At 34.4% G+C, this 20,091-nt stretch overlaps 1 protein-coding gene across 1 annotated transcript in view; it reads left to right on the top strand.

Moving 5' to 3' along the window:
- Window positions 1-20,091, top strand: part of LOC124366430 (ecdysone receptor-like) — a 653,070-nt gene that overhangs the window by 353,734 nt on the left and 279,245 nt on the right.

Genomic DNA, 20,091 nt, shown 5'->3' with positions numbered 1-20,091 from the left:
ATTTTATAACATTGCTTTATATTAATTTACATATCCTCTAAAGAGTATTAACTTTAATATGTCCGCTATAATTGTCTTTTATTTCAAATGCTCTGTACAAATACACGTACGAATTATGTACACGAATGTTATATTTTTTTATGTAAACCATGCAAGAAGGAGTATAGATATATATCTACTTTTCTTGTCGAACAAATGGACTATAATAAATTTACGCTGTCTCTTTGTCTGATTGTATCAAAATAAACATTTCTCACTAAAACTGCTGTATAACTGAAATGAGTGTTTATTCAGTAAACATTGAAGTTTCGCCGACCATCGCGTGTGTTGTATCTCAGAAACTAAATGAGATACGGCAATATATAGACTAATAAAACGTTTTTATTGAATGGCATTTTGGCTGGTTTATAACTAGGACTTAATTGCTGTTAATCCATTTGACCGTTTAAACTGCTGACAATCCATTACACTGTTTATTTCTAACAGTTTCGGAGTAGGGTTAAGAATATTGTGTTCAGTCCAAGTTTAAACGTTTTCCATTACCATTATTTTGTTGATTCCACAAAGATTATGTTTGGAATTCCAAAAATTATTTTTATTTTAACATTCCAAACTCAACTTTTAGACTTTACCTTTGCTATACTGCCTCATGTGATGGCTTATAATTTAATATAATTCACGTCTTAATAACTTTTTACACGTATTTATTGGTTTGACAATAATTATGGAATGTGCCTTCAAATATTAAACACTTCAATACTCACTGTAAGTCTAATAAAGCATGTTAGACTTCTGTAAATAATAACTTTTTTTGTGGAAGGCCTTAAGAAGAAAGGGTGTAAGACAGGAACATACCTATTTTGATATTTTTCAACGTAAGGGTGATCCATCAACTAAAAATTTGGTTCATTTGTTTAATTTTAAAACTATTGGGATTAGATTTTATAAGTGGCCTTTATCTTTATATTTTAGGGCCTAAAATGGTAATAAAAGATAGAAGGAAATATTTTGTGACTACTCTTTTTATCCATATTAAATGTCTTTAAAAAGTTTTAATAATTAACCCAACATGACTTGGATATGGGTGGTCTGAAGAGTGGTGTTCCAAAAATTACTTCCTAAACACATTTTTCGTTAATTAAAAGGAAAGAAGAAACTGAGCTGAAATAGCAACGAATAATACTTATACGGCCTATTTCTGCCAAAAACCTATTTTAACACTTTTTGGGAAATTAAAATCGCTTCTATTGAGGAGACTTTTAATTATTATGCTATTTTCTCTTTTTAATGACATTTTGTTAACATGAGCATGTCTATGTCTCACAAAATAAATCTACTTTTGCTTTATGATTCAAATCCACATGAACAATGATTTTTCTCTTGGACATCAGGGCTTCTCCTCATTGGGCTCTAAAGTTACAAAAATACCTTTAATAATACGTTGTTGCAACCACTTAATGTTATTATTTGAAAGAGCCTGTTAAATGCAATCAACTGTTGATTGTAAACATTTTAAAATGTTAAGACAGCCATATGTGTGATTTAGCGACCATCTTAAATGTGTTTACATTAGTAGTGTGGAGAGCATAGTGACAACATTTCTTATTTCAACCGTCTATGCAGTCGCTGTTGAGCAAAGATTTTCAAGATAATAAAATTAGAGGTTTTGTAAAAATATAATTTTTACTGTACATTTTTCAAAATATTTAGTACGCAGTGCTCAACCAGTACCGATATGCAGATATCGAGTACAAAATTATCATCTAACTTTTAGTATAGATTTAAATGTGCCATAAAATCCACCTTAGCTCTTTTTCCGATAAAACTAGGCTTCTCACAGCTAGGCAAACTAAACCTTGGCGTCGAGAATATAATTCATTCGAACCAGGATTCCTCATACACGCTCAAAGCACAAAAAAAGACATTAGCAAGTTATGGGTGACATTATATGATCGAAAAAATACCCCTACCCCCGTTTGTAAACTGAACGGAATCCCATCATTTATTACATCATAAACCCTAAGGACATTAGGATTCCACCAGTCTTGGAAGAGAAATTTGCGCTATTTTACGAGTATATAAACTGTTTTACTCTCCGATATTAGGAACTCAAAACACTGTTTTTTTATTATATTATAAAATGAAATGAATTTTAGTGAATATACATAAGGAATGTTTAGAATGTGAATTGTAAGAAATATGCCCGCAGTTTCCCTGTTTTAATAGGTAATAGGGAATTGCGAGTGAAGCCGCCGATAATTACTAGTTTTAATATATTAGAAGGAATTTAACTGCACGTTGTTGTTAACAGCCCGCCCAAGGAAAGGTCATTTAGTATATTTACTAAACTGAGAGTTCCCAGAATGCAGGAGTAAATGACATCAAAGCGGCGCGAGCGAGTCACCGAGTCAACCCTAGTACTCTGACGCCCGATGGTAAATTAACACTGACTCAGTTAATTGTCTGTTAACCGCAGTGCCAGAGTCCTGTGGCTTGGTGGGTAACAGGACGCTTCCAGTCTGTCTCAGTGCATTTAGCTGTTCTATTCTTGCCGGAGAACAAGTAGAGAATAAATAAAAATCTGCAGATCACTAATTGCACTTTATATCTTTATTGGCATACCCTTAAGAATTGTATGACGCTCTTGCATCAGTAAATAATGTGTTTCATACCTTTGACGATTTTATCTCTTTTGCCTTATAATGTTATTAAAGTACCCACAACTTAACACGTCATGCCGATCTCCTAGACACACTTTTCAGGACAAATATGAGTGAAGGATTGGCTTCCCTCTCAAATACGCCCTCGGCCATTCTTGCAAGTAGCGCTCCTCGTGGATTTCTAGAACATCGTACTGCTATGTCTGGTTCGTGGTAGATCGCACTCACTTGTTACAAACTAGTATCGATTGTTTTTAAGACGTACCATTAATTAATAACTCATTTACCAATTAATTAGTAAACCGTTGATAGTTCACTTATTACATACATAAGGCCAATACCGCCAAAGGCGCAATGTAGGGTTCAACGGTTATCGGATAACAAGATGAAGCAACCTCGAGCGTGGCTGCTGCTTGGATGGGTGACCGCTGAGTGATCCTGTACTTGCAAGCCTATCGGCCATTGTTGGTGGTTCGGAAGTCACCTTTAAGTCGTTGGTTTAAGTGTTAGAAAGGGCTTCTTAGCCCTAATTTCGCCTGGTAAAATAAGACATCTTTAATTTACTTATTTTATACACCATGATAAATTTTGCTTTGTTTTTCGCCTACATTTGTAGTCAGTATGTTTATTAAAAAAATTGTTATCGAACATAATTTTAATTTTTCCCCTCCCTGACTCAAAATTATGCAAAAATTTTAAATGGCCCTTTGACTTTCAAAATCTTCCGGTCATAGACCAGGGTCTGTGAGCAACAAAAACAAGAACAAAATTCAAATGTAGCTGAGTAACTAAGGATACTGGAGTATAGATGTCCTCCACTGAAGAGAGTCCAAAAATTAGAGTTCCATAGTTTCATCAAACCTAGATTACGTCATTCCAAATCTCATCACGTGACTTGCGATGAATATAAGGATACCATATAACTGATCCGCGTCTTCAAGAAAACAGAACAATTATCAATTTCATCACAATTTATTGTCTTTTGTCATCCGCTAAGCGGTAAAACACTGTGTCTCAATAAAACACGCACTTCATGTTATGGACAGCACTTATACCTCACTGTCATGTCGAATCGATTTACTACACGCGAAGTTTAACGGTTTATGCACTTTCGTCCGCGACCATCTTTCACTGAAAGTTGTGTCACAAAACGTTCAACTCAGTGTCAGTCAGGTTATAAAAAAGTTCGCATTTTATGACTCATGCCGAATCAGATTGTACGCAATTATTTTCTCGTACATCAGAATATAAAACATCACATAGTACGAAGTTCAGCCAGCGCATGCGTACTAGCCACTCTTCCCTCTCCAGCGCACAAGAAAACATTTGTACAGTCCAAACCAAAGTAGTGCTTTTACAAGCGGGGGCGACTTGTATTGCCAGTGTCCCGTGGATTTTGGAGCGGGCTGTACTCGATTGAACCGCGGAGGGGTAGGCTATTTGCAGGAGGTGGGGATCGTTGCATCCTCCCCGCTTCGCGCTCCATGCTAAATCGTTCGAGAATCGTTCTGTGTCGGGCTATGTTTTGTCTGGGGAGACTTCAATAAGCGGCCTACACTCGTTATCCGATTATTATTATCGTACGATTATCCAACTTCGATATTATACAATAAACGTACGCCACAAGAAGTACAATACATTAGCATCAAAAATAACAAAACCAGCTGTGCCCTAGATCTAACTACCAGAAAAACTACAATATTTGCAGCTTGCCCAGATAGCATTAAAAAGATTGTAAAAAAGAAGTTAAGGATTCTCCCCCATGGGTGTTACTAGGAGCCAAATCCACATCTTGAAGACAATCGAACAAAGCTCGTCACTTTTAAAAGACATTTCACATAATTTCCTCATATGCATCACCGATTCAAGTTCTCCAAAAATTAGTTACTTCATATCGCTAATTGATTAACATTAAAAACTATTGTAATTAATAAATTGAAACCATATATTAAGTTAAATAAATTGTAATATCGAATTATTCATTGGATAAAATCAATCAAAACATTCGATCAAAATAACCGAATGACGAGTGTAGACCGCTTATTAAAGTCTAAACTATTGCGCTAAAAGTGGCCTTACTCTTAATGGTGGTGGCTTAGGGTGATCACGAAGTGGTAGACCACAGTATGTTCCCTTTAAACAGATGATATTTAATCGAAGAGAATTTGGAAGGGTTTGCATGCTTGCGTTTGCAACCGGGTGTAACAAATTATTAATTTAGGTTCATTAGGAGTAGGTTTTTTTTTTAGAAATTGTTGAAGTATATTTTCTTTTTTTTCTCGTCTGTTAATTAAACTGCTTACGATTCCTCCACTTTTGAAAAGATATAACTTCAAAAATAGCAAAGAACAAACATTAATGCCCTAATTGAACGCTTTCATCCAATAGAGAGAGCGGTTCACTTAATTTATATTTGCCCGAAGCAAGTACAGAAGTGTGGCTTACGTGGTTCGTTCAGTCACAATCTGCTGAGTGCTCGCGTCCTCAAGCTATGAAACACTAATGGTTTCGAAACAGGAAGAGAAAATACGAGAAAGAAAATACTTAAATGTTTCCTTCACTATACAATCTACTTATTTATACAGAACAGTCGTTAAAGCATTTTTACTGAGGGACATTTCTGCCACTTTATTAGACCAATCTCCAAACAAAATTACTAATTTAAAACTATATAACTCCTCTTGGAGTAATAATTCTTCTATTGTTGAATTGTTCTAGTATCACAAAGGTCGTTTATCAAAATAATGTTTGATGAAGGTTCTTGGAGCATTGGAAATACTTTAATTTAATACCACTAATGAATTACAACACATATTCCAATAATTAATTTAATTTTGCCGGTCATCAAAAGGTGATTTATTATCTTAGTGAAGAATTGAGGTAATTTAAATTTATTTTCTAACTTTTGTTTTTCTTTTTATATTTAAACACAATACTTTCAAGAATTTTTTGTGAAAATATTCATGATAAATATTTGATAAATGTTTAGTTATTTCTAAGTGTAATTCTAAAGCTTACAATGATAAGTTGTCTTGCTTAGAGTAAAGGTTTTTATATTTCCATACTGAGCCAATTTAATTTAGAATTATATAACACTTTATCTTTACTTTTATTTCTGATTAGTATGTTAAGTTTATTACATTTTGGAAAAAATTAGTTTAACTTGCATGTTTTAAAAAACAATGTCTAATTCTAATAACCTTGCTTTCTGTTTATATATGTGAAAATGTAATACCACTAGTAAATTACGACACATATTCCAATAATCAATTTAATTTTGCTTAATTACATTTTTAAATTTAATTTATTAATTAATTTAAGCAAAATTAGATTAATTATTGTAATATGTATTGTAATTAACTAGTGGTATTAAAATCAATGTTTAATACACTTAAAAACTAACCCAGCCTAACTTTATGCTTGCAGGACCTCAATTACTTTTCTTTCTGATCACAAGGATTCTAGAGTTAGCTTCTTGATATAGACGTTTAAGCCGTGTTTTTAAATTACGTGTCAAAAGTTTACACATTTAATTATTCGGAAATGCAAAAATATATTATCATGCATGAAAAATAATACCTTTTCTTTATCAGCATTAACTTGTTTCAAATAAACTGCCCTTTGATGACACACAGGATGAGTGATGCATGAAAAATAATACTTTTTCTATATAAGCATTAACTTGTTGCAAATAAACTGCCCTTTGATGATACACAGGATGAGTGATGCATGAAAAGTAATACTTTTTCTATATCAGCATTAATTTTTTTCAAATAACTTTCCTTTGAAGACACACAGGATGAGGGGAGAAGATCAATCATGTAATTGTGGAGATGTCATGCAGAAGACAAATCATGTCGTTAATTGGTATCCTTGTGGTCCTTTTCAGAAAGGATGACTGAAGTTAGTTCAGTTGTTTAGTTAGTTACCCTTTGTGAACAGAAGACTAGGTGTCCCATTGCATTAGAAGCTAGTTTATTGAGTTACACTTGTTGTATGTGAAAATATAAATCGCCAAAATTCTTTTATTCCAATTTTGACTCCAACTTTTCGTCAAATTTTGTTACGTAACCAACAAGTACGAACCTCTCAAAATCAAAAGACATCCCAAAGTATATATTTTGGTTAACTTCCCATCAAGATTTTATATACAAATTTAATAATTTGAAAGAACACATTTCATGCTTAATTAGTTAGGCTACTTCTGTAAATGAATGGGTTTAATTAATAACTTAATTAACTGTCTTATTTAGACTGCCTCTAACATTGACACTAGCAGTTGTCGTCTTTGTAATTTTATGTTTTCAGTAATCAGTTTTTTGTGAAAAAAAGGCTCATAGGCACAACCTTGCTCAGTCAGAGCCTAACTGAAATACGAGTATGATAATAATCCAGTTTTTCAGTGACTCTTTTCTTGATCAAATACTAAATTGTGATAAAGCATTTCCTTGCGGGAAAAGCACAAATTTCATGCACTGCTAGGTTGGCAAAGGAGCTTACCAAATAAATTTGTCCATACACATATTTTAAACATAAAAGGGAAAGTATACATTTTTTGTAAATAACTGTCTTTAATTTTATTGATATACCATAGTTTACGTCCCACTAGCAGTTACCCGCGGCTTTGATGGATAAGACCACTGCTGATTCGAGTGAATTGTTTTTTTCGACGCCAATGTAGACTTTGCCTTGTTATCACGATCTGTCAAAATGTGTATATTTATGGCCAGTCTATTTAGGTCTTAGTATCTTTTTCATAGTTTATTTTGTCTTCTTTCCTCTATCAAGAAAATACCTACACCGGTCTGAGAAGCCTCGTTCTGTCAAAAGACAACGACTATGGGTTTTATAACAGTCTTGGGTATTAGTAAAAGTTTGATAGTCATTTTAGAAATAAGAACAGACCTATATGTTAACCATGTACACTAAGAATGTCCATGCAAAATTTAATTACAATCGGTCCTGTAGTTTTACTACAAGGTTAACCAACAAACTTACTGTCCCATTTATAATATTGATAGTTTTAACAATGAGTCAGCATAGAACGAAAAAGATCCGAGCGACTTCCCTTTCTAATTTTGCCTGCAGCTTTACGATGATGATTACATAATAATAAAATGTAATATCAAAATGGTGGTTGTACATAAATTACAAGCCTTTACTCTATTGTAATACCAGCTGAACGTCAGTGCCGCAGAGCACGTGGTAGTTCATTAATTTCCTCCGGGACCTCATGCGTCTTTCTCCGCTTGTGCTGATCCATCACTTCACGCTGAGTTTGCTGCAGAATGTAAGTCTCACTCGTGATTGCTGACGTAGCGTAGTTAAGATACATTTATTTATGTGGCCCAAGGAAAACTGTTGAGAAGAAGAATGTGATTTTTGCAGTATATATACAGGGTGATTCGGTTAGTGTTACCGGCACTTTCTGAGCTGATTGTACTATAAAAAATAAAGAAAAAAGTTCATATAAACATGGGTCCGGAAATGCTTCCTTACTGGGTTATGGCCAATTGAAGATTTCACCAAAAATTGTGTGCAGGAGGGCAAATGATGATTTGCCGCGTGTTTATGAAGAGATATTTATAGGCGAATGCAACTTTTTCTAACGGATTTTTAGATGAGAAATTGAATAAAGTTCATCTCATAGCTGTATCTCATTTAGTTTTTTTGTTATACTACAAAAAACAGAAATAAAATAATTTTGAAAACACTTTTTTAAGGTTTAACGGACAATTATTTTGTTAAATAGGCATTGAAGACCCACATTTTTACAAAGAAACTTGCAGAAAATTTAATTCTGAATAAAATTATGTGCCACACGGCTATTAACAGCGAAATATTAGTTTCTGGAATTTAATTTTACAACAAACATTCTACCAAGCAAGAAATACGTATTTAGTAAATAAACACCGCAATGTAATGATATAAGGTAGACAAATAATTGATTAGCATACAATTGTAAATACGATTTTAATAGATTAATGCTCAACTAAAAAACAATAATACTATTACTTTTTAGGACTATCCAAATGGTTACATCATGTACCTACATATCTTTGTCACGTTAGCTTTACAGAAGGTAAATTATGTTTTTATAAGTTGGTATCACAAATCAGCTGTTCAACAATACACTGCAATTTATTGAGGAATCCAAATTATTTGTTACCAATTCTGTACTAGTTTAATGAGTGCAATTTAATACAATTAATTTACTACTCGTTTGTTAGTGAAGTGTATTTTAAAGTAACTTACTATCACAATTGCAATGCCTTTGTTATTTACAACGGAAGAATATGCCGACATGGTATTTGTCTTAGGCGTTTGTGACGGAAATGCAACCGCTGCTACTGCAGAATACCGAAGACGATTTCCTAATCGCAGAGTTCCAAACCCAAAAACGATCAGTGGATCATTTCGTACCCTAAGAGTAACAGGTAAACTTCCTAGTATTAATAATTATCGGGATCGCCCTGCCCAGAATAATGTAGATATGGAAGAGGCTATAATCATGGCTACTGAACGCAGTCCTGGTGTCAGTACACGGCGTCTTTCTAGGCGATTCGCAGTGTCTCAGTCTGAAGTATGGAGAACTTTGCGCAAAAATAGCATGTTCCCTTACCATAAACAACAAGTTCAAAGTATTCAACCAACAGATCCTCCTCTTCGATTGGAATTTTGCAACTGGTTAATTAGAAACCGTCAACATCATAGAACCATTTTATTCACTGATGAAGCTCAATTTACCCGAGATGGCGTCAACAACCTTCACAATGAACACACTTGGGCAGAGGGAAATCCACATAGTACAATCGTGCGCAACTTTCAACACAGATTTAGTGTAAATGTATGGTGTGGACTCATTCATGATCGATTAATAGGACCATTCATTCTCCGAGGACATCTAAATTCCCGCATGTACCTAGAATTCCTTACAGAACAACTACCACTATTATTAGAAGATGTTCCATTAGCAGCAAGGTGCAATATTATTTATCAACATGATGGTGCCCCTGCCCACTTTTCCCATAATGTAACAATGCACTTAAACGAGCAGTTTCCCGGGCGATGGATTGGTCGCAGTGGACCACACACTTGGCCACCAAGATCACCAGATCTAACTCCATTAGATTTCTGTATATGGGGTTGGATGAAGAACCTGGTGTACCAGGAAAAAGTAAATACACGTGAAGAGTTAATAAATCGAATTGAAGATGCCGCCGCACAAATCAAAAACAATCGTGCAGCGTTGCGGAGGATAACTCGATCAATCAGAAAGCGAGCTGCTAAGTGTATTGAAGTACAAGGACTGATTTTTGAACACCTGTTATGAAAGTGGTACGTAGTATTATAAGCTTTAGATGAAAAACAATAATTTATTTAAAACTTAATTTAAATTGCATCCTAATAAATCTTATGTGTAGGCTACTCTATGTCATTAAAATGCGGTTTTCCTTTGCTTTGGAATTTCTTGTTTGGGAGAATGTTTGTTGTAAAATTAAATTCCAGAAACTAATACTTCGCTGTTAATAGCCGTGTGGCACATAATTTTATTCAGAATTAAATTTTCTGCAAGTTTCTTTGTAAAAATGTGGGTCTTCAATGCCTATTTAACAAAATAATTGTCCGTTAAACCTTAAAAAAGTGTTTTCAAAATTATTTTATTTCTGTTTTTTGTAGTATAACAAAAAAACTAAATAAGATACAGCTATGAGATGAACTTTATTCAATTTCTCATCTAAAAATCCGTTAGAAAAAGTTGCATTCGCCTATAAATATCTCTTCATAAACACGCGGCAAATCATCATTTGACCTCCTGCACACAATTTTTGGTGAAATCTTCAATTGGCCATAACCCAGTAAGGAAGCATTTCCGAACCCATGTTTATATGAACTTTTTTCTTTATTTTTTATAGTACAATCAGCTCAGAAAGTGCCGGTAACACTAACCGAATCACCCTGTATATATATATATATATATATATATATATATATATATATATATATATATATATATATATATATATATATATATATATATATATATGCCTAATGACTTCAGAGAATAACATTTCTTGATTTATGAACAAAGTGAACATTTCATTTAATTACAACATAAAGCACCAAATTTTGTTATTTTGTAAATTTCTCTGTATTTATATTTTTTTAGCTCAGGAGGAAACTTTCAATGTGTACTCTAGAGTTCTATATTGAAAAATAAAACGTTATACAGCATTTTGTGTAATTTGAGTGACACAATCAGGAGTAAAGGCTCCTTACGTCCAGACACAACTGTCATGTGGCAATTCTTTTGCAACAAAAGTTTTTAGAACAACATTTATTGCAGCTTTTATCTAGAACCTGATGGCATAATCGATTGTTATAACTTTTTTTATTCTGCATGTTTGATTTTAAAAATACATACGTACTGATTTATCGTTTTTATGAAATTTTCATCCAAAATATAAATTTCCTCCCATGTAGATTTCCGAAATAGGGTAAGTGGTTTTCATCATTTAGAGTTAACGGGTCGAGTTAAATCGCATTTAACTTGTCACAGTCATGGCTATTAGCATCGGTAAATGCATTGGGCCATTAGAGTTTCTCAGAATTCGCTTTCCTCGTTTATTCCAAGAAAGGTATGGCGAGAGATTTGGCTGAATTAGTGTTGAAAGCGTGGGTGGGATTTGTGCCCTAGGATAAGAGTGCCTGGCTTCTAGGTGGTTTAATCGGTTCACTGTTGGGATATTTTTATGAAAGCATTTTGGTTGCAGTCCTTTAAGAGCAGGCTATAGTGAAACGACCTTGAGCTTTTTCCCGTAAGAAAATTTTTAAACCTTGTACACGTTTACGCCTTATGTCGTAGCATTATGGAAGATCTCATTTGAAGATCGTATTTATACCTGTAGGTTTAAATTTTTAATTTTTAATTTGTAAGGGATTTATTTCTACGCCAATGGCACTTCAGTTCAGGATACTAAACGTTTTTAGGGGAGAAAGGTCAAATCCCATTTAAAAGAAAATTTTGACCTGCCCGGGAATCGAACCCAGAACCTATCGGTTAGAGAGCAGCAGCCTTACCACTACGCTACGTTGAAGGTCTAATTTAAACTGATAAATCCAACAAAGATTGGGATTTTTTCCGAGTAACCAATAAACATATTGAAAAAAACTTAAAAAACTTTTGGATGCGTATCTTAAAATGAGATATTTTTCAAAGGTTGTATGACTAAAGATAAGGTCGTAAAAGTGTATGAGGTGTAACGGTGTTATTATGGGGTTAAAACTGAGATGTCCGCAAGTACAGCTGGCACTAATATATCTTTTATGAAGACAGGAAAAATAGTAAAGTTCTTTTTTTATTAGACTACAGTCAGTGGTAGGTATAATTTTGGGACATTAATTAACTGGCGGAAGTAAAAAAGATGAGGACAGCACTTTACACTATGTACATAAAAGATGACTAGAGGCGGGAGGGAATGACGTGGTTTTATTTATACACTCCCTGAAACCATCATGTACTTAGTGTAGAATTTCAAATTTATCCGCACTTTTTTATTTTGGCTTAATTACAATACTGCTTAAATTTCGTACTCTTTAATGCATGTAATTTCATTGCAGAAAGATGAAAGAAAATTTCTTTCTACTCTTACTGAGAAAGTATCTTAAAGGAATTTGATTTTAACAGATAAATATTTTTCAAATTTAAAATCCTCATGCGATTATAAAAATAAAATTGTTAATATGTGAAGTTATCTTGAAGATCTTGACGTTACATGAATAACGTAATGTAATTTGAATTTAACATACAAATATTTTCCAAATGCTCATGCAACGATAAAAATAGAATTGTTAATTTGTGAAGTTATCTTAAAGATTTTGATATTACGTGAATATCAGGCCGTTTGTAGTATTTTGTGGCTGGTTTTATTTAAAAAATTAAGCACCAGCGGCCCCACCACGTATGCTGCACACGTTTCCCAGTTACCAGGTCGAGGTGTTGGGGCTAATGAGCCTGGCCTCGCCTGGGATCAAGCGTTAATTAATGAGCATGTATTCTCTGCACGGAGACTCCTGTTTGGCCGACACTTTCTTCCTTGTTTTGCTCTTCTAAATATATATTAGATTGTTCAGAGCTAATCGTCTTTCAAATGATTTTTGTCTCTACTAAGGCATCGTTTAAGATGGCTGCAATGACAGAACGCTCTGCGACTTTTCTTCGTTTCTGCAATAATAAGTTGAGGTGTCGATTGAAAATTTAAGAAATATTCAAGCCACATTATTTTGCTCATTTGCACTCTCAAAGTACTTTCTCTCCTTAGTATTGTTGGACGCAATACATCAATAAATTCATTTCAGGGTGTCCCCCGACTCGAAGTAATAAATCAGAACTAGAAATTGTCAACTTCCAGACCGAATGGCAACGCCTTAGTATAATCTGAAAGAATAAATGTTTTTGTTTATCAACTAAAATAATTCACTTATACCAAAATTAACCTTGAATTTGACCGTAAGAGCCATTTTCTGCTGAACGCGGATAACTCCTAGGCACAACGCTAAAAGTCTAAACACAAAATTAGTATAATAAATAAAATTGTTGTTAACACAAGAAGATCGTCAGTACATTTCAGTACAGTACAGTTGGCGCAGCTCCAATTTAGGTTATTATGTAAGCATTTCAGAGATTTTCAAATTATTATGAAATCCTACAAAACGTTGTCCTCAAGAAGTACAATTTATTAAAAAATACCAAAGTATCTGAATTTCAAGTTCACAAACGTGAATGATCTTTCCAACTTGTATTAAATGTCCCGCCGACTTCTGGACATAAAATCATAGACATTCCAGAAATTTTAAGTGCAATTCCCAACCGAAATGGCGTTTCTGTTCTATGACTATTAATCGCTGAGAAAAACAAGACGAGCGCGAATAAATTAAATACTCCTGAAAAGAAATTGTATACTCACAAGTGTAGTGTATATAATTTTATTACTAGGAGTAATCTCTGAGATCAAATCTCTCTCACTCTGATCCAACGTCAGCGTGCAGCCCCTATCTTCCAAATACGTTCAGAGTAATTTTATCATAACGTATTGGTCGCTTGATACCAGCATGTGTACGTAACAACAAACTATAAGCAATAATTAGACTCTTAACTTCTTGATTTTTAGTTGTTTATATCAATGGTGGTCATAGTCTATTCACAAACATAATAAAATAAGATGCTGTTGTAATTGTTTTAAACTTCTCGTTACATTATGTTTCTTTCAGCTCACTGCTTGAATCCTTATCGTAGTCTTGAAAAAAGAAAACTTAAACGTGAAGGTTGATTGCAGGTGTAGTCTTACCACATGGTGAGGAAGGATATCCATAGGGCACCTTAGAAGAAAGGGAGGCTTGCTCTGTCCTAGCCTGTTCCAGCTAAAGGTACTTCCTCATTTTTGCTGTATCCAATTTAGGAGCAACTGACAGGTAGAATTTTACCCCTTCTGTAGGGTAGCCTTAGATCAAATCGAAAATTACCTCATGGTGAGACAGGACATCATAAGGCACCTTAGAAGAAAGGTACTTCCAGAGTATTCCAGCCAAAGGTACTTCCCTCATGTTATGGAATGGGAAAATCTTTAAACTCCACTACAATCACCAGTAAATTACACCCATCGGTCAACACATTTATCCCAATGTGCTGCTTCTGGACACATATTGGGTTGCCAAGACGTATGTAGCACATCGGTTTTTGCTGTACCCAATCTAGGTGCAACTGATAGGTAGAACTGACCCCTTCTGTAGGGTAGCCTTACGTAAAATTGAAAATTACCTCATGGTGAGGAAGTATATCCATAGGGCACCTCAGAAGAAAGGGAGCTTGCTCTGTCCCAGCCAAAGGTACTTCCTCATGTTAAGGAATGTGAAACTCTTTAACACTAATGGAGGCGCTCCCACTCCAGTCAACAGTGTATTAGGTCCATCGATCCACCCATTTATCCAAAAGTTCTGCTTCTGGACACCCAATGCGTTGCTAAGATTTTTGCTGCACTCAGTCGAGTTACAACTGACAAATAGAACTGACCCCTTCTGTTAGGATACCCTTAGGTCAAATTGAAAAGAAGTAGGCTGAGGAAGTCGGATTAAAGAAGTTGCAAAGAGAATTGTGCCAAAAATTTAAATAGTCCATAAAAAAGATTTGTTCTTTCGAACCGCAAGGAGTGAACAACTGAACGACCACTCCCTCCAGCACCTGCAGCTCTTGTGACCATCTAACTCCACGTAAACCTTATTAGTAAGTTAGACAAGGTCAGTCGTGACCTCCAGTAGGAGCTAAGAGGTGGCCAGTAGGCGGACCTACCAACCCACGTGACCGATACAATCAACCATAGGGGCTCCTGGCTCCAAGTGGGCAGTACTGTAGAGGTCAATGGAATCTGCCTTTGAATATCATTTTCAGGTGGAAATCGAAATAAAATCCTCGTCACTCTAGTACATTTAAATAAATCTTTACTACAATCGCTTGCGTAAACAAGTATCCGGAACATTTTTTTCATATTTTCCCTAATTAAGACACCTGGACACAACAAGACTAGCTATCCGAATATTTGTGATATATGGGAAATTCAAAATAGGTGAACACCATGACGGGCGGAGTTTCTAATTCAAACCAAAATTAGTATATGAATTGTAAATATACATTCATAACTTGTAAATATTAAATAATAGTAGTACTAATCGTAAGTCAATATTTTTGTGCCATTATTGGCAAGAAAACATTATAATATTTTCTTCTCATACAACATTAATGCTGTGAGCCTTTATTTTAGAATTCGTCGCTGTAAATAAATTCTAGTGAATTACAGGTTCTAGTGAATTACATTTCCGACGCCAATGTTGAGTTTACTTTGTTGCCACGATCAAGAAAATCGGATAAAAGTGTAATTTATGGCCATTGTAATTTACTCCGGTTTTAGTTTTTTTTTTTTTTTTTTTTTTTTTTTTTTAAATAGTTGATTTTACCTTCTTCCCAATATTATGAATACATGCACAGGTCTGAGAAGCCTACATCTGATAAAAGATTACTAAGATGGGTTTTATAACAATCTTGAAATTTTGATTAAAAGATAAAGAGTAACTTCGTATTTTATATCTAAAACTTAATATTTGTAAAAAATGTACAGTTCAAAGCATATTTTTAATACAAATTTTAATTTTCTTATCTGAACAATTTCTTACTCAGTGCTGTTACTATCATGCTTACTCTACGATTTCACACTATAAGTGTAAACAAATTGAAAACAGTTGTCAAATTAAATAAACATGCGGTTTTGCTATAATTTATGTTTACACAGAAGAGTTGATAACATTTCACAGGCTCTTGCAAACAATAACGTTAGTTTGCAGTTTTGCAACTTTATAGACTGAGGTAACATTTTCGCTACTCTAGAAACCAGTTGTATCTCGGAGGGATTTTTTAAATAAGAAGAAGCCCTATCCTATCCAGGAACGCTAAGAATGTCATGCAAAATTTCAGTACAATTGGTTGAATAGTTTATACGTGTAATCGTACCAAACAACAAATTCATTTTCGCATTTTAAATATTATTACGACTAGGATAAACAATGTACATATCATATATGATTAGTTATAAAACAATGACTAATTACACGATAGATAATGTTTAGCCTCTACCAGGAAAAGAACTAATATAAATTTACTCTCTGGTTCAAGTTTGCTACGTCGATCAAAATTCTAAAGTATTTAAGGATGTAAATATTGCAACTATATTGAGAGGTTTGGTCGATCTTTAAGCTGATTAAATGTTTATTTAATATCCAAACATTAACTAAATTTCCCCTTTAAAAATATGTTTCACGTTTAAATAAACAAATAACGCAGTAACGTTCGGGTATTTAACCTAATTCCATTTGAAATTCTCTCCATTCATCTCCATACCCCGAGTGTCTGCTGCTTGTGGAAGGGCGTTACTGCAGGATGTACAGCCTGCGTTATACACATTCTGCACCACGCCATTAGTAAGTGTCGCCATTCAGATAACTACTGTATTACATTATGAGGCTGTTTATCCACATGCTCATTAGTTTTATGTCGTTTACGAGACACCACCCTGTACTCACACACCCTGCTGGTGTTTAGGCGGTAAGGTTGGACAATGGTGTTCTTACGCTACCTCTGTTAACCTACAGACGACCGTATTTTGTCTCCGATACTTCCCAGCGAGGAGATGGAAATAAATTGGAGATTAATAAAAAAGGATCTGGATGATGCACTGATCAATGCAGTGTTGCCAAGTAGTGCAATCCTTAGTAATTTAGAACGGCTCGAACATATTTGTTGTAGAAAAGACTATGAGATATCCCTGCACTGTTGCTTAGTATTAAATGGTCAAGAGGATACGTCACAACGGTTCAAGTGTAGAACAGGGTATGATACATTAGTCAGTGCCACCATAGGTTGCAACTCCAGATGTATAGTTTGAATGGCTCTGAAGATGAGGGTATGAAAAGTACATTCAGTGATGCAAATTAGTAAAACCTCTCCAGAGGTGAAGATAAAACGTTTTAAGTGCTGTGGAGGTTGTAGACACCCCTGCAGTGTTTCCTAATAGTGCATCTCCAGATGTAAAGTTACAACGGCTCTAGTATAAAGAGGATATGGGAGATCCTTTCAACGTTGCCAATTAGTATATCTCTAGGGATAAAAATAAGATAGCTGTAGCATAAACCTGTCGGTATAAGAAATTTCTGCAATGATCTCAATATGTGCATATTCAGAGATACAATCACCTCGGGTATAGTGTATAATAGGGTATAACGCAATCCCGCAATATTATTAACTGGGGTATATCCATAAGTAAAGTAAGAATGTATCTAATGTAGAAGAGATAACAAGACATCCGTGCATTGTTGCCATCTAGTGCATCTCCAGAAGTAAAGTAAGAATGTCTCTAATGTGGAAGAGATAACCAGACATACCTACATTGTTGCCATGTAGTGCATCTCCAGAAGTAAAGTAAGAATGTATCTAATGTAGAAGAGATATAAAGACATCCGTGCATTGTTGCCATCTAGTGCATCTCCAGAAGTAAAGTAAGAATGTCTCTAATGTGGAAGAGATAACCAGACATACCTACATTGTTGCCATGTAGTGCATCTCCAGAAGTAAAGTAAGAATGTATCTAATGTAGAAGAGATAACAAGACATTCGTGCATTGTTGCCATCTAGTGCATCTCCAGAAGTAAAGTAAGAATGTTTCTAATGTGGAAGAGATAACCAGACATACCTACATTGTTGCCATGTAGTGCATCTCCAGAAGTAAAGTAAGAATGTATCTAATGTAGAAGAGATATAAAGACATCCGTGCATTGTCGCCATCTAGTGCATCTCCAGAAGTAAAGTAAGAATGTATCTAATGTAGAAGAGATAACAAGACATCCGTGCATTGTTGCCATCTAGTGCATCTTCAGAAGTAAAGTAAGAATGTCTCTAATTTGGAAGATATAACCAGACATACCTACATTGTTGCCATCTAGTGCATCGCCAGAAATAAAGTAAGAATGTCTCTAATTTGGAAGATATAACCAGACATCCGTGCATTGTTGCCATCTAGTGCATCTCCAGAAGTAAAGTAAGAATGTCTCTAATTTGGAAGATATAACCAGACATACCTACATTGTTGCCATCTAGTGCATCGCCAGAAGTAAAGTAAGAATGTCTCTAATTTGGAAGATATAACCAGACATACCTACATTGTTGCCATCTAGTGCATCGCCAGAAGTAAAGTAAGAATGTCTCTAATTTGGAAGATATAACCAGACATACCTACATTGTTGCCATCTAGTGCATCGCCAGAAGTAAAGTAAGAATTGATCTAATGTAGAAGAGATATAAAGACATCCGTACATTGTTGCCATATGGTGAAGTAAAGTTATGGCTGCTCTGATTCAGATCTTTCCACTTGACTCTCCCAGTCAACTTCGATGAAGCCTTACTAGAGCGACCTGGGTTAGAATAGGTCATCATTGGGGACTCTTATTAATTAATTGGATGATGAACTTAATAAGTCATCCTACGTAGGGTAAGAAACATCCACTATGTGTTGCCGTGTAGTATGTATCTCCATAAGTAAAGTTATAATTCTGGTATAGAGATTTCTATTTGGCTTTCCTACTCAACTTTGATTTGAGCATATCCTGATAATTAATTGGACGGCGAAATGTTAATTAAGGTGCAGTATTCAAGTTTGCTTAAACATTTGATTTAAGTACATCGTAATTTTGTAGTAACTGCTATACATTACGAATGACACAATCTGCCTCGTCAAGTTCATAAAATTATTAGAGTTATCAAATAATACATTTTCACAGCGAAACTTTTATCTTTTCTTTGTATTCTTGAATAATACATTATAATTTACGATCAGTCTCACAAAAGACTACCGGACACGTAAATGACGTACATGTTGCAATAGAAGATCGGAATAAGAATACAATTATTTTATTAATTCGAGAACTTGATAGGTTTTTTAACTTACAGATATGTATAATGTATATTATTAGTTTGTAAGTAATCATTTAATAATTCATCCATTCAAAATATGAATGGAAATAATAATTTAGTAAATCCACTCTTAGTGACACACGTTCCCAACGTCATTTAAGTATTTCAACCTTCCAACTATAAATTGTATTTCAATGTTACCCCTTTAAATAACGTAAGACATTAGTATACTTAAGATTTTATGTAGGCGAATGATATTATTTACGTTGTATTTTTAGTCTGCAAAACCTATTCTTACTGGCTACTTCAAAAAACCTCTCCGTTGTACTTTTTAAAATGTAAAAATATTAATATATATATATATATATATATATATATATATATATTCCAATTTAAAATTGTTTTGGTGACAATTACTAATATTAATTTACAAACTTGTTAAAATTCTTGAAGGTTGCGATTGAATGATAATCACTTTAAAACTTTTAAGGGTGTACTTGTCGGTCTTTTTTATTAATTAATTTTTGAAGTGAAAACTTCTGTAGGCGCGTTGAGCGTTTTACCGGTAGAGGGTAAAATCCTCGGTTCGCGTCACCGACATGCTAATGATACTAACCTGCATGAAAAAGTCAGTCTCGCTGTGTTTTTTAACCGTAGACTTGGCCGCGGACTACTAACCTGCATGAAAAAGTCAGTCTCGCTGTGTTAAAACTGTCCCGGCGGAGTATGAAAACAGACTGCGAAAATCAGTGGCCTTTACGGCTTCCTCTCGCGATTTAAAAGTGAAGCCAATGTCGTACAATTCTGTAAGATGCGTCAAATTAAAGCTCTTAATATTGGCAATCTATTGGTTACATTTTTAAATATTAAAAAAAATTCCAAATAATTATGATTATTGTTTACATTTTACATAGCGTTTAC

Source organism: Homalodisca vitripennis, chromosome 7 (assembly GCF_021130785.1).
Source record: "Homalodisca vitripennis isolate AUS2020 chromosome 7, UT_GWSS_2.1, whole genome shotgun sequence".
Classification (NCBI taxonomy): domain Eukaryota; kingdom Metazoa; phylum Arthropoda; class Insecta; order Hemiptera; family Cicadellidae; genus Homalodisca; species Homalodisca vitripennis.
Note: the sequence above shows the minus strand (reverse complement) of the source record. Positions and strands in the feature narration are given on the sequence as shown.